General features: G+C 52.7%; 1 protein-coding gene across 1 annotated transcript in view; it reads right to left on the bottom strand.

Annotated features, from left to right (window-relative positions):
* The window catches only part of GDPD1 (glycerophosphodiester phosphodiesterase domain containing 1), a 379,654-nt gene that overhangs the window by 53,204 nt on the left and 313,813 nt on the right, over window positions 1-12,637 (bottom strand). The window lies entirely within an intron of this gene.

Here is a 12,637-nt window from a genome sequence, read left to right as displayed (position 1 = left end):
CACTTTGTTAAAATTGGTTCCCCCTTCAAAATAATCCCCAGTTGAGACATTGTTTTTTGTTATACATTGCGCCCGGTCTCTCCTGGGTTAACGGGTTATACTCCTGTGTATTGTTACTAAACAAAATCAAAGCACATACCGTGGACTTCCAGTTGTGCGAGACCGAGTTAATGTAAAAAAATGTGGTCGACGGCAATGAGCACACCTCGGATACATGAAGTGGATTGGGCCCGGTCAGCGCTTATCTTCGGGCTTAGAAGACATTTTGAGAAAAAGTGTTCTGAGAAAGTAAAGTTCAGTGGGGCAAGGCTCTAAAAGGTGTCCAGGAAGGAAGCGTCATCATCAGGGAGACTTGAGTTGAAGCCACTGTAAAGATTTCTACATTCGGATTTTGTCTCATTTTTGGGATTCAAAAAACTCCAGCAGGATGAGGCAGAGGGCTGTAGCCGTAGACAATTGCACAAAGCTGGATACCCCTTTGGCTAAGGACAGCTGAAACCCATTTGTTACTGTGGAGAAAAACGAAGTGGGAGAAGCTGCAAAGTCAATCCGACCAGTGATACACCTCGGGTAGATAGGCGAGCAGTTTGGTCCTGGTCACCTCCTGGTTCTCAGAGCAGTTTTGGGCCAAACTTTTTGTAAGTCCTCAGTTTGGGGTATGGCCATCTGGGCACCTTTAGCACCACAACCAAGGGCCCAGAACTAGTGGGACACCATTTGGGGTTCAGGACTCACTCAAGATGGGTCCAGGTGTGGGTTCAAGAAGGTGGGAGCCTTTTGTGTCCCTGTAGCTCTGAACAGGAGGCCAGCAAACTAGCCCTTGGAGTCACTCCGGTAGTTCCTGGTTCAGGTGAAGATGCAGGGCTCAACAGCAGGACAGGCCTCTGAGGGTTCAAGGCAGGTTCTAGGCAGCAAAGCAGTCATTCCAGCTATAGCAAATCAGTCTTGAAGAGTACACAGTTGGTCACAGCAGCACGCAGTCCTCTGAGAGTCCTTCCGCAGGTCCAGGAGTGATCTGAAGAGTGGGTCTGATAGTTTGATTTTTATACCTTGATGTCATTCCTTTGGAAGATGAGAGAAGCTACTAGAAAGGTTCTTTGAAGTGTGTGGAATTTCATGACTCCCTGTCCTGGCTGTAGTGACAATGTGTAGGTGAATGGTCCTTTGTGTGAAGGCAGCCCATCCTTTTCAGTTGCAAGCGGGACTTTGCTCAGCTCTGCCCCTCTCCATACTGCCAGCAGATGGCCCATTCAGGCACACCTAATCTCTCTATTGTGTAACTGTCTGGGAGGAATTCATAACGTCTGTCAGCTACACCCCCAGCAATTTGACCCCAGACAGGCTGCAGGCCCAAACGGCTAGGGGCAGGAAAATGCCAACTTTTTAAAAGTGTCATTTTCAAACATTTTATTAAAAATCCGACTTTACCATTAAAGAGAATTTTTCATTACAATTTCATAGATACCAAACATGAACTGGGTACCTGGTCCCAATCAAAACGTATCACTTATTAAATGTTATAAGGCACCTTAATGTTATCCTATGAGACAGGTAGGCCTCACAGTGTTGAGAAAAAATTATTTAGGATTTTTTCACTACCAGGACGTGTAAAACCTAAAAGTACATATCCAACCTTTTAATTACAATACACCCTGCTCGATGGGCTACCTAGGGCCTTCCTTAGGGGTGGCTTTTTGGAATAAAAGGGGAGTTTAGGGCTTGGCAAGGGGGTTATATTGCCACATAGAATGGCAGTTCCAAACTGCATTCAGGCTGAAATGGCAGGCCTGGGACACATTTTAAGGTGCTACTCAAGTGAGTGGCACAATAAGTGCTACAGGCCCACTAGTTGCATTTAATTTACAGGCCCCGGGTATGTGGTATACCACTCTACAAGGAGCTTATAAGTAAATTAAATATACCAATCATGTGTAAGACAATTCAAAACATGTTTAGGAGAGTGAGCACGAGCACCTTAGCACTGGTTAGCATTGGTAAAGAGCACAGAGTCCTACGGCCAACAAAAACTAATTCAACAACCACAAAAAATGGAGGGAAAATGGCAAAATGTTTAGAGTGACCCAGTAAAGAGGGACAGGTCTAACACACCTTTTCCCTGCCTGTAGCTCCTCAAGCTAACTTGCATTAGCTCTGCAGGAGTGGTCCAGCCAGTGATTAGCTATGAATAGGTGTGAAATACCTCCCAGGACGACAGAGGTTGACCTGAATGTACAGAGATGACGCCTCTGAACTCTACAGAATATTCAGAATTCAGAAAGTGTGCTGTGGGCATCCAGTCATTGCACACTTTCGAATCCCGCTTTACAGGTCTGCTGAGCCACATGTAAAACTTGGCATGCACTTAAGAGAGAGAGAACAGGATGCCGAAATAATTCTTGCGTATCCCCGGTCTCGTTGCTGAAGGGCCCTGCTTTTATCCTACTAGACATCTGTCTCTGGGTTTGTTGTGGGTACAGTATGCTTCAAACTGGAGTTTTATGTTAGATGTGGGAGTAAACTGATGATTTCCCTATGACACTCCCATACACATACCCAGCCCTCAGAGCCCAAGTTTAGGGTGACTGAAGACTGTTGCCATGTTGAAAAATACCCTGACACCTAGCATTTTGGGACCGTTTGTATTAATGCAAAAAGGAACTACTAAAAAGGTGGTTAGGGTTGACCCTGGGAACTTGTAACACATTGGTTAAGGAGTGTTGAGGAGTCACCGCCACGCGCTTGCGGATGGCATGCATAAATGTAGTACCTCTAGGCACCCCCTTCAGCACACTTCTGGACCTGCATTAGAACAGAAGAACAAGTTACTTACCTTCGGTAACGATGTATCTGTAAGAAACATTAGTTAGTTAGATTATAGAATATCCCCAGGCGTCAGGCTGGATCCTGAAAGATTTTTGTAGCAATACCCCTTGCGCGTCGCTAGACGTCGTCTGCGGCTCCGCGTCCGTCGTTGGCGTTGTGCGCCGGAATGTCGTCGGAGTACTTAGACGCCACCCTCGCGCGCTGACGTCAGTTCTTGTACATAGCTTTCCGCGCCAGGGATGCTGAGCCATGCAAGAGACCGACACTGGTGCCAAAAAATCTAGGGCCCTGAAAGGGAGAACCTTAACCCTAGATGTCGGTTCGCAGAACGGGGAGGCTGGGTGGGTCGGTGAGGAATCTAACTAACTAATGTTTCTTACAGATACATTGTTACCGAAGGTAAGTAACTTGTTCATCTGAAAGAAACACGTTAGTTAGATTCCTCACCTTAGAATAGATACCCCAGCAATACCAACCCCGGTGGTGGGTCTGCGAACCAAGATCACACCAGAAAGTCCTGGAGAACAGAACGGCCAAAGTGGCCATCCCTCCGGACTTGGCTGTCCAGGCAGTAATATCTCACAAACGTGTGCAGCGAAGCCCACGTCGCCGCCTGGCAGATGTCTCGGAAGGGGACTCCCCGTCCCAGTGCAGTCGTGGCCGCCGTGGCCCGAGTAGAATGGGCCCGTAGCCCAACAGGAGGAACCTTTTTCACCAAAGAATAGCAGGTCTTAATACACAACACGACCCACCAAGAGATGATCCGCTTGTGTACAGCTTTACCCTTCTTAGCCCCAACGTACCCAACAAAAAGTTGGTCGTCCACCCGGAACTGACTTGTGCGGTCCAAATAAAAGGATAGCGCACGTTTTGGGTCCAGACGGTGGAGCCTCTCTTCATCTTTTGAAGGATGCGGAGGCGGAAAGAAGGTGGGCAGCGTGACAGATTGCCCGATGTGAAAGGGAGTCACGACTTTAGGCAGGAAAGAAGGACGTGTCCGGAGGACAACTTTGTCCGGATGAACTGAAAGGATGGGAGGCTTGGATGACAAAGCCAGGAGCTCACCCACCCGCCTAGCGGAGGTGATTGCTACCAAGAAAGCAGTTTTCAAGGTCAAAAGACGGATGGGACAGTTATGAAGGAGCTCAAAGGGAGCGCACATCAGAAAAGTGAGAACAAGGTTCAAGTCCCACTGAGGCATTACGAAAGGAACAGGAGGGTACATATGAGTAATGCCCTTGAGAAAGCGTGAAACAATAGGGGACTTGAAAAGAGAAGGCTGATTAGGAAGCCGAAGGAAGGCAGAGATAGCAGCAAGATAACCTTTCAAGGTGCCCAGAGCAGAGCCCTGCTGGGCCAAAGAAAGAAGAAAGAGGAGAACCTCAGAAAGAGGGGCAGAAAGGGGATCCAGAGCCTTTGCTGTGCACCATGCCACAAGGGACGCCTGTCTGCCAGAATGACATCACAGACTTCAGGAGGCAAGTCAAATGGCATCAACTGCCGCCGCTCAATCTCCACGCATGTAGGTGGAGGCTGGACAGGTTCGGGTGGAGGACCGTCCCCTGCTGCTGCGACAGAAGATCCTTGTGAGAAGTTGGCCTGATATATGATGTCACTAATTCGAGTGTACACCTTGTATCAGTCCAAACAACCCTTATGGTGATTGGTTGTAAAGTCAACCTTATAGACCAGCTATCCTAGTGGTAGCATGGACAAGAGCAGTCTTAGGCTAAACTCTGAATGGCATGTGAAGCCAGCTGTTATACCATATGTAATCCCTTGAATACCAAATGAAAGGACACCACAACAGATATATATAAAAATAGAATGTATTTATTCTAGTCAAACCCTCAGCACTCTTTATGAGATTCGAGGTAAGTACAACACAGTCTTATGTAAGCATAAATTAAGTCACACAGGTAAGTAATACAGTTAGGCCCTAGGGGCCACGCAAACCATATACTAAGTAAGTGGTATAAGGACCACTGTCACGAACACAGAATAGGCCTAGGCCTAGGGAATCGCTGGGGCTACACTATACTACCAACAGTTAGGAAGTGGGAGGCCCACGGGATTCAGGTGCAGAGTGGAAACACTCACGCGTAATGCGTAAAAGTCGATAGAATCACTAGCAGTTAGAAATAAGCAGTTTTAGGACACTTCTGGTATAGCTAGAAAGTAGAGACTCGGAGACTAGACCCTAGGATAGTCAATACCCTTGTGAGCACCGAAGTACCCAAGTTACCTAGCCTGCGGGTGCATAGGTGTGAACTTGCGTCGGGTTTCGTCGTGGACTTCTATGGATGCCTGAAGGAAAGTTGCTGACAGGCAGTCAGTGAAGAGTGTCCGGTGGATCCCAAGGTGGGGATCAGGAAGGAAGGAACCTGCAAGCAGAAGGGACAGAGTCTCGGTCACCAGCCAGGAGCCAGGAAGGAACCAGGCAATGTCGTGAAGATGCAGGTGAAGAGGTGAAGCTTGTCGCAGCAGCCACGGGTACCAGGAGACGTCGAGGACAACCAGGACCAGGAGGTGAGCTGTCCCACGAAGGCTCTTGCTGTCGGCGGCGTCGAAGTCGAGTCAGGACCCAACAAGCCTTGGCAGGCGGAACCCACGCAGGATGGAGGACTTGCTTCTGGTGCAGACCAGGAAGGTCTGGGGTGCTTCTCTTTCACAGAGGAGCGGGTGCCAGTCTGGAGGAGCCGGACCAGCAAGATGAAAATAAAGGTTCGTCGTCGCAGAGGCTACTAGCCAACGGGCCAGCAACCGGACAACACGTCGAGCAACACAGGTGCAGAAGGGCCCCACGCAGAACACGTGAAGTGTGGGGAGCTGATCTTCTTTGCAGATGGTGCTCGGGAATGGGGCTTCTCAATTCCCCAAGCACAGCCTCGAGGAAGCCTCAGAAGTCGCGCTAGTCAGTTACTAGCCACTTTTCCCAAGTCGCCGGTCCCACGTCCCTAGTCGCCTCCACGGGTCTCAGCTTCGCTGGAGATGTGGATCTGGTTCAGAGGTGTCTGGAAGTCTCGGCGCTGGTCAGTCTCGGCAGTCGTCCCTCGTAGGATTCAGTCGCAAAGCAAGCAGCGATCGCTGAATGGTGCCTGGTTGTCCAGGGTGGTCACTCCTTGGCCACAAGGGAGATTTCTTCAGTCTTCTTCCTGAGGTCGAATGTCGAAGGTCCAGAGTTTCTGTTCAAGTTGCAGATTCAGGTTAATCTAATTTAGCAGGGCCCAACTAGCTACTAATATACTGGGCTAGTGGGCTGGGCTACCTGCAAGGTCCTGGGACCAGGAAGGGGAGTGGCTACACCCCCTTTCCTTTGTCCAGTTTCGCGCCAGAGCTGGGGCTGGAGTGCCCCAGCACCGGTTTGAACTGGACTATGCATGGGACACCTTGTGTGCCCCAGGCAGTGTCTCGTTTCATTCAACCCTCCCTACCCCAAAACACTAAATCCTGTCTAGGGTGGGGCTCGCACCTCCCGAGGCAGGAAACCTATTGTCCAAGCCTCCCTCGCTGGAAGGACTCCCAGCAGCAGGAGGTCAGACTTGTGTCTGTGGCAGCAGCATCCATTTTGTGATGCTGGGGCTCTGGTTAACTTTAACCGGGTAAGTAGGTTTCAACATGTCTTCTCCCTCTAGAAGGGAGAGATAATATCCTTATTGCCAGAAATGGTATGGGGGTATTATTCCAAAGTGTTAGACACCTTACACGACATGTTTCGATAAAGCCAAACCATAGTTACCATAACCGTCTAAGATTATAAGGCACTTTAAGAGTATATGGTAGGCTATATCATAGAACAGCTATAAGGACATGATTCCGAAAACTGCAGACAGGCTCAGCTCATGCTAGAGCACCATCTCACATGTTACCAAGCACTCTGCCTCCAGGATTGTTAAGGCCTGCCATAGGAGTGGCTGATAGGTACACATGTGTCTATATATGGTAGGTATAGGAATCTTACACCTAAGCAAGGGGTGATTACACGACCTTGCCCCAGCTGAGTAATCAGCCAGTTGTGTCATAATGGAAGGCCAGGCCAGGGGTGGCATAAAACATGCTGCAGCCCCTTGTAGGCCTAGGGTACACCTATGCCCTGGGTACCTAAGGTACACTGTACAGGGGCAAATAAGGTGATCCTATCCAATTGGGTTATGCACCTAAAGTACACAGTATTAGTTTAGAGAGAGAACAGCTGTGCTGTGGGTCTGATTAGCAGGCCCACAGCCACATCTAAGTCGAAAACCAGTGAAGCAAAAGCAAAAAGTGGGGGTGAACATAGAAAGCAGACCCTACTCTCCTACAATCCTCCTGAAGAGGCAGTCGTATCGGGGGATCGATGGACATACGGAGTAGCTCGGGATACCAGTACCTTCGTGCCCAATCCGGAGCCACCAAGATGACTTGGGCCCGGTCGCGCCTGATCTTCTTCAGCACTCTGGGCAGAAGTGGTAAAGGCAGAAAGGCGTACAACCGACCGCAACTCCACTCGCGACGAAAAGCGTCTCCGAGCGAGTGCCGCCTTGGAAACTCCAACGCGCAGAACTGCTCGTTCTCTTCGGTGGCGTATAGATCTAACCAAGGCTCTCCCCACTGCAGAAAGAGACCTTGCGCCACGTCCGAGTTCAGACGCCATTCGTGATCCATCATGCACCGGCGGCTGAGTCCGTCCGCTCTGGCGTTCAGAGAGCCCGCCAGATGTTGAACCACTAGGGTGATGCCCTGTAGTTCCAGCCATGTCCAGAGGCGCAGGGCCTCCTGACAAAGGGTCCACGACCCTACCCGCCCTGTTTGTTGCAATACCACATGGCGGCGGTGTTGTCTGTGAACACCTGCACGACACTTCCCCAGACAGAGGGAAGGAAGGCTTTCAGTGCAAGTCGGATCGCCCTCAGCTCCAAAAGATTGATATGGAGCCGAGTCTCCGCCGGAGACTAGAGTCCTCTGATCTCCGCCTCTCCCATATGGCCCCTCCATCCCAGGAGGGACGCATCCGTCACTACCACGTGCTCCAGTTGGGGAAGGGAGAGGGATCTGCCACTGACCCAATCGCGATTCGTGAGCCACCACTGCAGCTGTTTCGCAGTGCCCTCCGAGATCAAGACGTGGTCGGACAGGTTGCCTCGATGCTGGGCCCACTGAAACTTCAGGTCCCACTGCAGAGCCCGCATCTGCCATCTGGCGTGCGGTACTAACAGGATGCAGGAGGCCATCAGCCCCAGAAGCCGCAGCACCAACCTGACCGAAATCTAGGACAGAGGCCGGAAGATGGGAATCAGGGCTCGAATGTCCAGGACCCGCTGTTCCGGCGGATAGACCCGGAAATGCGCCGAATCGAGAACCGCCCCTATGAAAAGGAGCTTTTGGGAGGGACTCAGGTGCGACTTCGGCACATTGATGGAGAACCCCAGCGAATGCAGGAGGTCTGCCGTAGTCTGGAGGTGGGAGACGACTTGCTGGGGCGAGCCCGCCTTCAACAGCCAGTCGTCGAGATAGGGGAAGACTGGGACCCCTGATCTGCGCAGATGAGCTGCGACCACCGCCATCACTTTCGTGAACACCTGAGGGGCACTGGTGAGGCCGAAGGGGAGCACGGTGAACTGAAAGTGCTCCTGACCCACCGTGAACCGCAGGTAGCGCCGGTGGGCCGGCAGGACGGGGATGTGGAAATAAGCGTCCTGCAAGTCCAACGCTACCATCCAGTCTCCAGGGTCTAGGGCAGCAAGAACCTGAGCCAAAGTGAGCATCTTGAACCGTTCCTTCCGGAAGAAAGCGTTCACACTTCTGAGATCCAAGATCGGGCGTAGGCCCCCTTTGCCCTTCTTGGGAACCAGAAAGTAGTGTGAATAGCAACCACGACCTACTTCTCGACCAGGAACGCGCTCGACGGCCTCTTTGGCCAAGAGGGCCGAAACCTCCTCCCGGAGAAGATGCAAATGATCCCCCGACATACGGTGGTTCTGCGGTGGCATGGCCGGAGGGGTCGCCTCGAAGGGGAGGGAGTAGCCCCTTCGGACGATTTGCAGCACCCACCTGTCCGAAGTGATGGAGCGCCAGTGGAGCAGGTGATGGCAAACTCTGCCCCCCACTGGCGTTGAATGGGCCTGAAAGCTCGGACTAGGAGGGCTTTGAGGCAGATGCTGCCGGGGTGGATGTGGACTGACCGGCACGTTGTCCTCCAGAACCGCCTCGGCGGAAACCACGTCCGCGACCGCGTGCAGGTTGGTTCTGCGGCCGGTCGCTGGGCGGACGTGAGGAGGCGCCCCTCCCTTGGCCACGAAAGGCGGAAGTTTGCGGCCGCGGGGCCGAAAGACCCAAGGACTTGGCCGTGGCCCGGGAGTCCTTGAACCGGGCCAGCGCACTGTCCGCCTTCTCGCCAAAAAGTCGAGTGCCATCGAAGGGCATGTCCATGAGGGAGCTTTGAACATCCCCTGAAAACGACGTGGACCTCAGCCAGGCGTGACGCCGAAGCGCCACCGTGGTGGAAATTGCCCGACCCAGCGAGTCCGTGGTGTCTAGACCACATCCAATGGCGTGCCGCGCTGCATCTCGCCCGTCAGCAAATGCTTGGGTGAGTCGCTCCCGGGCCTCCTCCGGGCACAAGGGCAGCACGTCCTCCACCGCATCCCACAGCGAGTGGGAGTAACGGTCCAAAAGGCAAGCGGTATTTAAAGACCGCAGTCCCAAACTCAGGGACGAGAACAGTTTCTTGCCAAACTGCTCCAACCTCTTGGATTCCCTATCCGGAGGAGCGGACGGGAAGGAGGATTGGGAGGTGGAGGCCTGGATAACCAGGCTCTCGGGGTGGGGTGGTGGGAGAGGAATGTGGGGTCACCCGGAGCAGGGCGGTGGCGCCGGGCAACGTTCCTGTCCACAGGAGGGACTGTGGAGGGCTTGGACCAAGTGCCCTGGAGAACGTCAATGAGGGCCTCATTAAACTGCAGCAGAGGCTCAGTGGAGCTTGCTGTCGGTTGAAGGACCTCGGTGAGGACGCTAGTCCTCACAGCCACAGCAGGCAACTCGAGCCCTAGGGCTTCGGCCGCCTTGCGCAGCACCACAGAAAAGGCTTCACCTTCCTCCGAGGCCACAGTCGGAGGAGAGATGAATCCAGCGTCTGGAGAGGTATCCAAACCGTTGGCGTCCCCCAATTCCTCTGCCCAGTCCTGAGACAATTGGGCCTGTTCGGCCAGAGGGTCCTGAGACCCCTCCCAGTCGCCCTCATCATCCGATTCCTGGTAGACAGGAGGAATGATCGGAGCCAGACGGTGGATGAAGCGGTCACCCATCGGCGCCGGTAACGGCGTCGGAAGGCGCCGTACCGGCGCCAGGTCCGGAATAGGGCTAAACTGAGGCTCGATGCCGTGCGGGGACGGCGTCGGGGGCGGAACCGGTCTCGGTGCCGGCGGAGGAGGCGTCGTGAGGTCGACCGGCACCGGCAGAGATCCAGGCCTGGATCCCTCGGGGACCTGCGGCGTCGGGGCCGGAGCCCCCGACGGCACCGGGGCCGGAGCTGCCAGCACGCGAGGTCGTCCAGTTAACCCTGCGGGGCCCGAAGGCGTGCAGGCAGGCGTCGACGGCGGAGCCAGATACCTCATGGCCGAGAGGAAGGCACTGACCTCCGCCGGAGTCGCGTCAGTCCCAGGGACGGAGCCGCGGGGGTGGAACCACCCGGACCCTCGGCCGGGTCGCGTGACCGGCGAGGGGAGTCCGAACAGCGAGGACGACGTTTGGACTTCTTAGAATGTTTGGAGTGACGGGACTTACCCGAAGATCCCGACGAGCGATGAAGCTCGAGTAGCTTACGGGACCGCTCCCGCCTAGCCTTCGACGTCAATGCCTGACAGTCGGGGCACGACTCCGCGTCATGGTCGGCCCCCAGGCAGTACAGGCACCGGCGATGGTGATCCGTTACCGACATCAGTCGGTGACAGGCGTCACAATGCTTGAATCCAGGCATTCTACCGGCACCAGATGTCGAGTCGAGTAACCAAAAGAGGTCAAAAAGTTAGTCAAAAAGTGACTAGGGGTAAGCTCTTCCCGGATCGGCGCTTACTGGCGCGGAAAAAAGAACTGACGTTATCGTGCGAGGGCGGCGTCTAAGTACTCCGACGACGTCATTCCGGCGCACGACGCCAACGACGGACGCGGAGCCGCAGACGACGCCTAGCGACCCGCAAGGGGTATTGCTACAAAAATCTTTCCGGATCCAGCCTGACGCCTGGGGATATTCTAAGGGGAGGAATCTAACTAACGTGTTTTTTTCAGATGAGAGGCCTGGGCCTGCTGTATGTGACCTATGAGGAGCCCTGAAGGACTGGACCTGCTCCCTCTTGTAAAAGACACACAATTGATGGACAGAATGCAGAACAAATCAAAACATTCACCCCCAGTCAAGAGATCTGGGTTAAATCCATCATTCTTTTGCTCACCATGCCACCCCAGTTTAGACCTGGCTATATGCAAATCAGTCTTGACCCTGTGCCTCATGGGAACAGTCCAGCCCAAACTGCCAAGCAAGGTCCTCCCTGGACCGGAAACAAGCATCCTAGGACCGGTTTCGGGGTTCCCCCCCTCTTCAGCCAGGATAGCTTGATTTCAGTGGCACAGTGAGCCCAGGACTCACGTCTGAGCATACCTGACTTTGTTCTGCATTCTGTCCATCAACTGTTGTTTTTGCATTTGTCACCCCGAGGGGGAAGGGTATGCCCAGACGTGGGTCCCGTGCTCTCCATGCCTCTGGAATCAAGCTATGCTGGCTGAAGAGGGGTGAAACCCCGAAACCGGTCCTAGGATGCTTGTTTCCAGTTCAGGGAGGACCTGGCTTAGCAGTTCGGGCTGGACTGTTCCCATGAGGCACAGGGTCAAGACTTGATTTGTATATGGCTGGGTTCAAACTGGAACGGCATGGTGAACAAAAAAACGATGGATTTAGGCCCAGATCTCTGTACTGGGGTGAATGTATGACATTGATCTGCATTCTGTCCATCAACTGTTGTTTTTGCAACTGTTCCCTCTTGTACCCAGGACAAAGTAATGGACTCCAAGGGTAGAGATGAGCTACCTTCTTGTATGGCTATAACGAGATCACAAGCTACAAAGAGACCCTTTTTCTAAAGTGCCCAGCTGCCTAGCAGCACCTGGACTTGGATGGATTTTGCTATTGGCCTCTGCCAGATACCCTGAGAGTCTTTATGTGCCCTCGCTTGAGGTGCTAGGGGCCTTAGAAGTGTAACTTCTCTGGTTGATCAGGACTTTAAATTTTAAGTCAGAACTGTAGCCTATCATTGGCCCTTAAAGCTTTCAGTCGCTACAACTAGTTAACATTTTTAAACTTCATATCTCCATTTCCCCTGATTGGAGTAGTGGCTGGTGACGCATGGGCGGGTGCGGGCTAAACTGCCAACGCTAGGAGCCACACATGGTCTTAAAGTGACAAGATTCTTCTGTAAAAAAAAAATTGGGCCTCCCTATGGACGCAGGCATTCAATATCTGCTGAGAAGGAAGGGAAGACCGACAGATTAACATCTGATGCATTTAGTAGGGTTGCGGTATATAGGATGAGGGCACTGCTTTAAATATTAGATGCGACAGGAACATGATTGGTGTCCTGCTTTAAGTGTTTGGTGTGCTTTTATGACCGTGTCCCTTTTCTTTATTGCAGTTTGCCCATTTATAAGGTCGGTTTGCTAGATTTTTGTGCTAATTCTAATTATGCCCTAGTCTTTCTAGCCCAGCCCTTTTTGTTACCCTATTTGTTTTTTCCTTCGTTCATCTTTTATTACCGTGTCCAAGTAGCAAACAAACGAGCATGTTTTA

This window comes from Triturus cristatus, chromosome 3_2 (assembly GCF_964204655.1).
Source record: "Triturus cristatus chromosome 3_2, aTriCri1.1, whole genome shotgun sequence".
In the NCBI taxonomy this organism is placed as follows: domain Eukaryota; kingdom Metazoa; phylum Chordata; class Amphibia; order Caudata; family Salamandridae; genus Triturus; species Triturus cristatus.
This window is presented reverse-complemented; position numbering and strand designations above follow the sequence as displayed.